Source organism: Leucopleurus acutus, assembly GCF_964270905.1.
Source record: "Leucopleurus acutus genome assembly, chromosome: 11".
Taxonomy (NCBI): Eukaryota; Metazoa; Chordata; class Mammalia; order Artiodactyla; family Delphinidae; genus Leucopleurus; species Leucopleurus acutus.
The window spans coordinates 91902095-91914324 of NC_139152.1; positions in this window are offsets into that span (position 1 = coordinate 91902095).

A 12230-nucleotide genomic window follows, 5' to 3' on the forward strand; every position below is an offset into this window, starting at 1 on the left:
ATAGGCCGTGGAGGCAGGAAGGGAGTGGGGTGGCCAAATTCCCCCTGGGGCGGCAGTCTGCCTGCCTCCCCCCCAGCCCCGCCCTTCCCGATGATTGGTCCAGTCACAGCCTCCCCGTGACTCCACTGCCACCTCCTCCCGCTCTGGAAATAGCTCTCTGCCCCCTTGCTCCCAGACCCAGGCCCAGTAGGATGACTCAGCATGAGCCCCAGAGCTGGCTGTCATTCTGCCCACTCCTCCGCCCCCCAGCCCGTCCCTCTCTGGCTGGAGCTCCCAGGAAGTAACTACCACCAGACCCGCGGTGACTGTGCCAGGATGGCCTCGGCCCGCACGCCCTCTGGGCCAGGCTCTTCTTCCCTCACGCCCTTCTAGTTAGGGGGGCTCTGCTCACCTTTTACTGGAAACCCCCCTTGGGGTGCATGTAAGAACTTCAGGTCCTCTTGCAACGCTCTCTGTGTTTTTTAAGTTATTTCTGTATCTTGACCCCCCAAAAAATAAATTTTAGAATATGCTCTTTCAGGCTGCTCTCAGCTTTGGACCACCAATCTGACCCATCCTACCAGCCCCCGTGGGAATCACCAACTTAATAAGTTTACCCGTTCATGGATGGGGAAACTAAGGTTCAGAGAGGGAAAGGGGCTTCCCCAAGGCCACTTGGCTGGGAAGGGGCAGGCTTGGAGTATGAATGTGTATCCCAGTCCCCTGGAAATGGCATTCTGAGGGTTTGCTTGTGGGCCCAGCCGGCCAGTGTGAGGTGGGGGACCCTTGATCCTTGGTGGCTTGAGAGTTAAATGATACGGCTTCCCTGGTGGCGCAGTGGTTGGGAGTCCGCCTGCCGATGCAGGGGACACGGGTTCCTGCCCCGGTCTGGGAAGATCCCACATGCCGCGGAGCGGCTGGGCCCGTGAGCCATGGCCGCTGAGCCTGCGCGTCCGGAACCTGTGCTCCACAACGGGAGAGGCCACAACAGTGAGAGGCCCGCGTACCGCAAAAAAAAAAAAGTTAAATGACAGCAGCAGCTGTTTATTACACCAGAGTACCAAACTTGTTTTCAGTTTCATCCACTGGTTCATTTAGAGCCGGACAGCCTGGGTTGGAATACCAGCTGCAGCAAACTTAGTGCTCTGTGACTTTGAGCCAATCATTTAACGTCTCTGAGCCTCCCTCTCTCATCTATAAAATGGACATGATAATAATAGCCCCTGCCTCATAGGGCCGTAGCGAAGGTTAGATGAGTGAATACGCCCACAGCGCTTAGAAAGTGCCCAGCTCACGCTGAGTGCTTGATAAATGCAAGCTGTTTTGTTACTATTCCTGGCGGATGCATTATGTGGGTCGGACCCAGTGCCCCTCCCCTCCCCCCAGCCTCAAGGAACTCACTGGGAAGCGTAAGAAACTGTCTAGAAAATAGGGCTGCTACGGTCCAGAGAGGTAGGGGCTGGGGTGAAGATTGGGGCTGGGGTTGCAGGACCCAAAAAGGGGGCCTGGCCCAGCCTGGGGGTCCCTAGGGAGCTCCACGATGCTGTGGAAGGTGCCAGCTGGGAGTCGGAGGTCGGAATTCCAGCCCCAGCTCTGCTGCCCACCTGCTCTGTGACCTTGGGCAGGTCACTTGCTGACTCTGGGCTGCAGGCTTTTGCCCTGCATGGCGGAGGTGCCAGGTCTCCGGGGACCTGGGCAGCCAGACGTCCGGGAGGACAGCCATGGCTCTCTGGGCTATTTTTACTTGGACTGAGGGCAGTCACACACTCTTCTTGGAATCAGAAGCTGAGAGATGCCAGACGGAGCCCCAAGGTCATGCAGCACGACCCCTCCTGTGTCTGAGGCTGGGCCAGCTCACTCAGCAGCCTCTGGGCCCAATCTGGTCCCATCTATAAAACCCCAGGCGGGGCATCCCTCTCTCTCTGGTCCCCCAGAACACTGCACCCCAGTTATTACAACCTGACCTCATGCACCGCCACGCTTGGACACATTGTTATTTTTATTTTAAGCCGTTTAGAAAGCCACAGAAAAGTTATGAGATTGGAGATGGGGAGAAAAGCTGGGAGTGGAGATGAGTGACAGAGACGCAGAGACACAGAGATGGGGAGAGAGAACAGAGAGATGGAGATAGAAACGGACAGGCAGAGACAAAGATAGAAATGGAAAGAGAGGTATAAGTCAAACACAAGGAGACAAAAGTAGAAAAGTATTTAAAGAAAGAGAGGAAAGACCCGGGGGCGGGGCAGGGCGGGGGTGGGGGGCGAGGAGAGGGAAAGCAGTGGGGAAACAGCGCTGGAGAGGAGACACAGAGACGAGGAGGGGCCAGGTACAGGGTCGGCCAAGCTTTCTCTTCTCTGGGCCTCAGTGGTCTCACCTGTAAAACCACATGTGAGCTAAGTGACCCCCAAGGGCTCCCTGAACTCTGATGTTCAGACCCTGCGGTGTGAGGCATCTTGAGAATGGGCTGGAGTGATGGGTCCCACCAACCTCCTAACTCTTCAGAGTTGGGTCATGCTTTGATATTCACTCCCCACTGTCAGCTCTATATAACTAACCCCATCTGGCATGTGGGAAGCTGAGGATCAGAGAGGGGCAAACATTTTTCTAAGGCCACACAGCCGACTGTGATGGGAAGGGACCTGGGCTGCTGAATGTGGTGGGGAGGCCTTTCCACCCGCCTTCCGACTCCTTGTGTCTGTGGACCCATATCCCAGTATCCCCGGTGGCTGTCACATCGCCTCCCCTGCTTCATCCCCTCCCTGGCCCTCGGTGCTCAGTGGACAAGGGCAGAGGTGACCCAGCCACATACACACTTTTTCCATGCTGCCTGTGGACACTCTCTGAACAAAGGGCAAGAAGGGAACATGTGTTCCTCACCCAGGCTCCCTTCTCCCCATTCCTCAGTGAGCTACTGCAGCCTGGGACTCCTTCACTAAGGAAAGAGATAAAATTCAGGGAGAAGAAGTAAAGCAGAGCCTGGGTTCCTGCTGTTGGAGCGTGGAACAGTGCGCCCTCACTGAGTGTGCCGACATCCCAGCCCTCACGGCCAGCACTGTGGGTTCCCTACCCAACAGCCCTCTCCTCAACGCCATCCCACCAGCTGCCTCCCTTTCCTTAAGAGTCTCACATTGGTTTGGGGGTTCCACACCCCCCCGCAATGATGCTCAGGGAAGGTGACTCCAGACGGCCCCAGAGGCGAGTTACAGTTGCTCTCAGCCCGTCATGGTGGTCTTGCCTGTGATTGGCTTAAGCATGGACATGTGGTTGTTTCCTGGGAAAGGGAGGCTGAGAGGGAATTGGTCAGAGTGGAGGGAGAGGGACTTCTAGGAAGTTCTTCTTTGTTTTCGAAAGGGGACATGAAGCAGAGACTTGCCTTTTCCTGCCTTTGGATGTTGAATGAGGATGTGATGCCTGGAGCTGTGGCAGCCATCTTATGACCTTGAAAGGAAGGTGAATTGTAGAGAAGAAGACCTCACGCTGCATAAGTGACCCCAAGCTGGAGCCCCCTTGCTCAGCCCTGTCAAGCCCAAGGGCCATGAGAGGCAATAATGAAATACTGAACTGTTGTATTTTAAACCATTATATTTTAGGGTGATTTATTAGACAGCAATAGAAATCAGAACAGTAAGCATTTCATAGATATTTGGTGAATTAATGTATTGCGTACATGATTAGGTGGATTTTTTTTTTCCTAAGAGAAGCTGCAACGTAAAAGAATCCAAGAGCTGCCATTGAGTAGCAGTGACCTCAGGTGCCCTGGAGTAGGTCACCTTTCCTCCAGAGAGTTCCTCAATGGCTTTTCGTAGACACTGCCACGTACGGTGAGAGGTGAGATACAAGTGACCCAGATCTGGCCAACCCGTAGCCTTTGGAACATCACCCACGACTTAGGAACCTGGCCAGCCCAGCCTGCAGACACTTAGTGGGGATTTGGTCACTTGTCTTCAACTGGCAGGTCATTGAGTCTCGCCTGCAGAATATCACAGAATGTCATCGGCTCTGCCTCAAGGTGCCCACAGCATGGAGGGCGGGCGGGACTCCAGGACACAGGTCACTGGAAGAGGGAGTGTTGGCCTGTCCAGAAGGTGTATCAAGATCACAACCACGTGGCTAGTGACAAGGGCAGCACCAGAGGCTGCCACCGTGGGACAGATCAGAGCCTCTGGGCCTCTTCCCATCACATTTGCAAGGACTGGCTCCCCTTGGACTGAGTTAGCCCTGGACTCTTGGTCAATTCAGGGAGAAGAAAGGAGGCCCCGAATGAGAAGTTGGACTTCCTGCTAATTTGAAAGTGGAGGCTCAAGCTGGTTTTACTTTGAAAAATGTGGGAGTTGGGGTTCTAGTTACCCCTAAGGGGATGACGCATGTCATGCTGCTTAAATAAATCTGGAGATCCCCCGAGGCAGGGAGCGGTCAAGAGGGAACACCCTGTTATACGTACAGTAGAAATTAACACAACATTGTAAATCAACTATACGTCAATAAAATACATTTTTAAAAAGCCATCAAAACTCAACATTATGGTGGGAAAAAAAAAAAAAAAAGAGTGAATACCCTGGGTGCAATCCCAACTCTACTACTTCTCAGTCGGTGATCCTAGGCAAGTTGTCTTAGTTTCCCCATCTGTAAAATAGGGATGGTGGTTGTACTAGTAAGGGTCCGCCAGAGAAACAGAACCAACAGGAAGTATAGAGAGAGAGATTTATTTTAAGGAATTGGCTCACACGATTCTGGGGGCTGGCTAATCTAAGATCTATAGGGCAGGCCGGGAGCTTAGACAACCCCTTCCCCATTGCCTGCACACTCCACCATCTAGCACTTAAACCTCTTCTTGACACCCAGGCATCTTAGCCTGGCACAGACGACCCCCACTCCCAGAATTATCTAAAACCACCACTCGTTTCTCCTTCACACGATGGGCTCCAGCTCCATCGGAAATGGGATGGAGCTGGGACCTGGGACCTGGTCCCTCCCAGCTCTACACCATCACACCTGTTCTTCCCTCTTGCCTGATTCCCTACCGTAAGGATGATAAACTTCTGCCCATCCTTAAGACCCAGCGTGCCTGATCCCCTCTAGGCGATACTGATTTTGTCTCTCCTCTCTGCTTCTCACTGTACCCTGTAGACACCTCCGTGCCCCTCTCTCTCTTTCCCTCCTCCCCGCCTCCACTCCCACCAGATTGCAAATGAAACTGGAGATTTTGTTTTATTCCTTTTTACTTTTTTTTTTTTTTTGCGGTACGCAGGCCTCTCACTGCTGTGGCCTCTCCCGTTGCGGAGCACAGGCTCCAGATGCGCAGGCTCAGCGGCCATGGCTCACGGGCCCAGCCGCTCCATGGCACGTGGGATCTTCCCGGACCGGGGCACAAACCTACGTCCCCTGCATCGGCAGGCGGACTCCCAACCGCTGCGCCACCAGGGAAGCCCCCTTTTTACTTTTACTTCCTTATTACTTTTTGTTGTTGAACGGTCTAATTTTATTTATTTATTTGGCCTCACCTGGAGGCTTGTGGGATCTTAGCTCACCAGCCCGGGATTGAACCCAAGCCCTCAGCAGTGAGAGCACAGAGTCCTAACTACTGGACCACCTGGGAATTCCCTGCACGGTCTAATGTAAACATGACATTGCTCCGAGACTGAGCCACATGAGCCTCCAAGTTTATTAGGGTTGCACCCAGTTAGTGGTACATTCATTTGTGCCCAGATATAGGTTTCTCTTTGGTGTCGTGACCTTTACCTGTGTAAATGCGCGATCATGTCGATGAGCATCTAGTTTAGAACCGATCCATGCACTTTCCGAAGTTTAACTATTATCTAACTGTGACGTGACTTTGACGAATATTCTCCCCTCCACTTACTGCCCCAGCCTCCTACGCTCCTGTTCTGAATACCCGAACAGCTGGCCCCATAGCAGAGACCCAGTGATTATCAATACCACCAGGTGATACCCCCTCTTTATAACAAACATTTGCTAACATCCCCTTTGCTATCCTAAAATGAAGCTCATTCATAATACAACTTACTATTGATACATCCATAATGTAAAAAATTCAGTATCATATCCTAACTATAATACGTATAAAGATAAAAAGAAAGTTTTTTATGATAAAATAAAATGTTTTTTAATATTTAAATGCTTGGGCATAAGGGCACCAGAGGACACACGGACAAGTTTGATGTTTGCACTTATTCATAGAACTGCCACCTTTGCAATACTTACCAGCGCAGGTATGTTGGGTGGCTGACTGCATAGTCAGGACAGGCTGGATTATGCTGCAATGACAAACACTTCAGGCATCTCCCAAATCCTCAAGGTGACTTCTCACTCACACTTCACGTTCAGTGCTCTTCCCTGATACCCAGCTGGACCACAGAGACTCCGTCCAGACCTGCACATTCATGGCCTCTGTGACTGCGGAGAGATGTGGCAAACACTCATTGGCTCTTAAAACCTCCACTGGAAATAACGCATATCCCCTCACATTTCATTGGCTACACAAGACTTATGTGTACCTAATTTGAAACATCCTACCTTGTTCCTGAAAGGAGGGGCACTCAGAGTACTTACATCCATAGTGATGGTCACAGCCACAGAATCCCGTGGCGGCACTGCTGCGAGGGGTGCCACTTACTGAAATGGTGAACAAGACTTGGAAAGTTCCCGATTAAAAAAACCTTTTTTTTTCAATTTACAGCATAGTTGTATTCTTGGAACATTTAATGTATTTTTAAACAGTTCAAAGATAATGTATGTATAAGTAAAATTTATAAGTTCTAGAGTTCGGGTCAAGAACGTGGAATAAATCTTCCTTGTGCGTTTTATCCTGCACATTCTAGAACACCCAGCATCCCTGCATCTCCCCTCCCCCCACTAAATGTCAGTATCCTCTTCACTGCCAAAAACACTCCCACAGGGCTTCCCTGGTGGCGCAGTGGTTGAGAGTCCGCCTGCCGATGCAGGGGACACGAGTTCATGCCCCGGTCCGGGAGGATCCCATATGCCGCGGAGCGGCTGGGCCCGTGAGCCATGGCCGCTGAGCCTGCGCGTCCGGAGCCTGTGCTCCGCAACGGGAGAGGCCACAACAGTGAGAGGCCCGCGTACTACAAAGAAAAAACAAACAAACAAACAAAAAAAACCACTCCCACAAATACCCAAAATGCCCCTATAGGGGACAATATGTGCCCCACTGAGAGCCACTGATTTAGGTTACTGGTTGGGACAAACCTTTTCCAACAGAATAGCCTTATTTGGCTTATTTCTAGTGAAATATCATCAGAATCTAAATATACACCTTGGCTGAAAGTACCACTGCTCTAGCTAAGGCAGGGATGCCCGTTCTGCCCCACACCTGCCATAAACACCCCCTCCCACATCTGTCAGAAGACCCTGAGTCCCCAGTGCTCAAAACCTGGGGCTTCAAATAGCCCAGTTTCATAATTCACTAGGCCCACAAACTCACCTCGTCCCTGGGGTGAGTGGGGGCCATCCTGCCCTTTGAGTGTATCGGAAAATTCACAGGAAAACTTTGGATGCGGTGGTTGAAGTCTACATTCACCACGATGGAGGGAAAGGTCACCGGCCAGAATGTGAAACATTCTGTACCTCGGACAAGATCTTCATCCTCCTTGAGAAAACAATATCTTTTGATAAGTGCAAGTATTTCCAGCAAAGATCCTGTTCTAAATGTGATGACAGAGGTTCAGTATTTTGTTTCTACTTCTGTGGAAAATGCCAGCACAGAAAGAGTTTTTATATCCGTGGGGAATGTGTATATATATATATATATATATATATATATATATATATATATATATATATATATACCTATGTGGTTGGACCAAAGCAACAGAATTGATGCAGGTCAACAGAGGTGAAGTTTTTGTGGCTCTGTTTTTAAAAGTTGTACCTTTCACTTGCTAGGGGATGAAGAATGAAGTGTGTTTGGGGGTGGGGAGGGAGAAAGAGAGAGAGAGGGAGTGCACACAAAGAAAAATAAAATGTAAGCTATAATTTAAATTATGGATAAAATGACAAATGTTTGTGTGATGTCTGGTAAGCTTTATGAAGCCTGGCCTCTCACTTTTTTTTAAATTTTTTGTCTTGTTTATGGCTTCCCTTGCTGTGCAAAAGCTTTTAAGTTTAAGTTGGACCCATTTGTTTATTTTTGTTTTAATTTTCATTACTCTAGGAGGTGGGTCAAAAGAGATGTTGCGAGAGAAAAACGACTTAAATATTCATCAGTAAGGGAATGACTAAATCACAGTGTTACTTCCATACAAAAGAAAAAGAAATAGTTATTAAAAAAGAATGTGTTGGGAGAAGGGGGCGTGATAAATTAGGAATTTGGGATTAACATATACACACTACTATAAATAAAACAGATAAACAAGGACCTACTGTATAGCACAGGGAACTACACTCAGTATCTTGTAATAACCTATAATGGAAAAGAATCTGAAAAAGAATATATATGTATACACACACAATATATATATAGATATAGATATAGATATAACTGAATCACTTTGCTGTACATCTGAAACTAACACACCATTGTAAATCAACTATATTTCGATAAAAATTTTAAAAAATGATGTTGCTGTCTCATTTTTTTAAACATCTTTATTGGAGTATAATTGCATTACAATGGTGTGTTCGTTTCTGCTTTATAACAAAGTGAATCAGCTACACATATACATATATTGTCGTCACCTGATACCTCCAGCTCTGTTCAGTTGAAGTGTGCTAAATTGAGCTCAGATGAGTCATCATGTACACAGCTCTTCACAGTTTATCACTTAGAATTTCCCAGCTCTTACCCAAGCACTGATTTCTTTTATGTCCTCTCCAACTTCTCAGCCTGGCTCCACCCCAAAAGCCACAGTCCCAGGCAGAGACATTAGAGCTGGCTTTTAGGGTCTAAAGAGGTCACCTTGGCTGTCCTGGGGGTGTGAGTCCCGTGGATCTCAGAGCAGCAGGTAAAAGGGACTAAAGGTCGAGATCAGACCTCACAATGGAGGCGTTAGACAGATGTTCACACCCTCAGACTCACACATATAGCTGCACACACTCTCGGCACCCCCACAGAGACGACACACACACACAGATACATAGACCTCAACCTCAGGAACCAGATATTCAGAACCAGGCTCCACTGATGCCTCCTGATCCTAATGTTTACAATGTTTTACAGTTTACAACATGCCATCATGTCCGGGAGAGAAGTAGGGCGGCCTCACTCCCATCTTCAGCTCACACCGTTTGAGCTGGCATGATAGAGCGGGCATTGTGCGAAGGGGTAGGTATGCAAAGATAAGCAAAACTGAGGGGACCCCTACCCTCTCTGTCCAATAAGGGAGAGACAAAAAGCCAAAGGAAACAAAACAAGGGAAAAAAACCAAAGTCATAATTATAAATTGTGGTAAAGATGTCCACTTCTGGAAGTATGGAAGCCTAGATAGTGTGAAATACAATCCTAATACCTCAATGATTCTGGATAAAAAAATACTTGAAAAACTGGAAGAAATGTATAACTGTGCAAGCAAGAAGATAAGGAAAATTCTGAATGATAAATAGCCATGAGGCGGACAATAGGAAAGAGTCATGGAGGACAGTTTGAGCCCATGTAAAAAACATCTCATGGGGATTCCAGAAGGACATAACAGATAATAGATATGCAAGAAAGGCGACACTTGAAGAGATATTTTATATATAAAAATCCTATTGGGACTTCCCTGGTGGTGCAGTGGTTGGGAATCTGCCTGCCAACGCAGGAGCCACGGGTTCGAGCCCTGGTCTGGGAAGATCCCACATGCCGCGGAGCAACTAAGCCCGTGCGCCACAACTACTGAACCCATGTGCCACAACTACTGAAACCCGTGCGCCTAGAGCCCGTGCTCCACAACAAGAGAAGCCACTGCAATGAGAAGCCCGAGCACCACAACGAAGAGTAGTCCCTGCTCGCCGCAACTAGAGAAAGCCCGTGTGCAGCAACGAAGACCCAACGCAGCCAAAATATAAATAATAAATAAATAAATAAATTATTTTTTTAAAAAAGAATGCACTTAAAACAAAATCCTATTGGCTGTGTTTCTCTGGAGAATTCTGACTAATAAGCCATCTCGGAGACTAGTCCCTGTGACTGGACCACACCCCCATCTCCTCAGATTCCTCAGGGTTCAGCCTTCTCACCTCCGTACTCCCGGAGCCCTAAGCCCATGAGCTCCCCAAAGATGGAGGCAGGCCTGTGGGCTTCACCAGGGCACCCCAGAGTGAGCCCAGGGCCTGGTATGTTTCAGCCCTCAGTAGGTATTTGTCTAATGAATACATTTCCCTGCTACCTTCAAGACCTAGCACAGATTCTTTTTTTTTTTGGCCATGCTGTGGGGCATGTGGGATCCCAGTTCCCCCGTCCAGGGACCAAACCTGCGTCCCCTGTGGTGGAAGCGCGGATTCCAGATTCTTTCCTTCTCACTCTCACTCCACAGAAGCTTCACGAAGGAGGAGATCATGTTTACCTTATTTGAAGCTGGGACCCCTAGTCCCAACCTGGGACCTGGCACATAATATTTGCTCAAGAAATATTTGTTAGATCAATGCAGAATATATGCCATTGCAGGATCACATTTAAAAAATTTAGCCTATATATTCCTCTGGGATTTCCTTTCCTCCTTTGCTCTTTCCTTTTAAGACTGCAAGGTATTTCTGTGCCAAAGCCTCAAGAAAGGATGTAACAGCTGAAAGCAAGAAAAACGTATCCCTCGCCTGGATTTGCAGATTCAAAAGCTCAGACCTGAGAGGACCAGAAAGAACACACAGAAGGACAAAAGATTTGGAGGAAATCATGAGGCATCCCTGCTGCCTAGGCTGGAAAATCATTTTCTGAACCATCAGAAGGAAAGGAGTTGAAAAGGAAATAAGATTGCAGTTGGTGGCGGTTCCCAGAGAAAGTGGTTCTGTCTCTGCTGGGGGGCCACTGCTAGCTCAGAGAGCGCCCTTGTGTGAATGAGGAAAAGGCACCCTTTCCAGGTGCACAGCTTGGCAACTGGATCACAGACTGGATCTAGCCTTATGAGCCCCTCCCGCACCCCAGCCAGGCACCCATGTGCAGTGCACATCCCATATAACCGTACAGGGCAGCCAGGCACAAGCTCTGCTAATCCCTACCAGAAGCAGAGAAAAGCTCAAACAGGCCTGTGGGGTCTGAACAGAGGAAACCTGTGCTTCGTGTCCCAGGCAGAGCCGAAGGGGGCTGGGGCGGGTTCCTGGAGAGAAGTGGCGTCAGGCAGAAGGAGCTTTGGGCAGCCTCAGAATTTCCGTAGGTGCCTGATGGGGGCAATAACTGAAGACCAGGTGGGGTGCAGCATCCCTGAGGATACTACTGGGGACAGATGACAGCAATGACCAGATTGCCCCCTCCCTGCCTATACACACTACAACCTGGCACGTGTAAGCTTCTTGGAATTAATTAGTCGAAACCCCAGGGACATTTGGATTGGGGGAGAAACCTCAAAGAGACTGAGGTTAAGTAGCTGCCGCCCAGCCACAATGAGGATTCCAAATAAAAATTCATTTGAGTTGTAGAAAAAAAGAAGTTACCCTTTTTGCACGTCAAAGATATAAACAGATCTTTTTATCTGCTGTGCTCCGCAAATATTTGTTGAACGAATACTTAATGTGTGTGACAAAGGCCTGGTACTTCTCTGAGACCCTGAGTTTTATTCTGCCCTGATTTAATTATCAGAGCACATCATCTCCCTGACTAGATTATCATTTGCTTGAGGGCAGGGACCAGATTATTCCACTTTAGATCCTGCACACGTATCCTGTACAGAAGTGTTGCTTGCCTGGGCATTCAATGGCGTTACTATATAAATGCATGGAATTTTTCTCCAGACTCCAGATCAAAAAGCTCCCCTCCTCCTGTTTTCCCCTCCCCTCCTCTCTCAACTTCTCAGACAGCGTAAGAATTCCCAAAGCCTGGAGCAGAGCGGGAGGAGGGGGACTTTAACTCTGTCCTCGGACGCTGCAGCACAGCCTGATAAATGAGCCCGTTAGGATTTGAGACGTGTCTGTTTCTGAAGGTGGGTTCTGGCCTGTTCAGTGGCCACGAACCTTGGTGTAGTCTGAGGTTTGGGGCAGGGAGGTCGGGCTCATCACAGGGATCTGGCCGCTTGAGGGCAGGGGGCACTAGTTTGCCTGTCCTGGGAGCCCCTGGAGATGTATGGCGCCGAGGACTTGGGCATCTT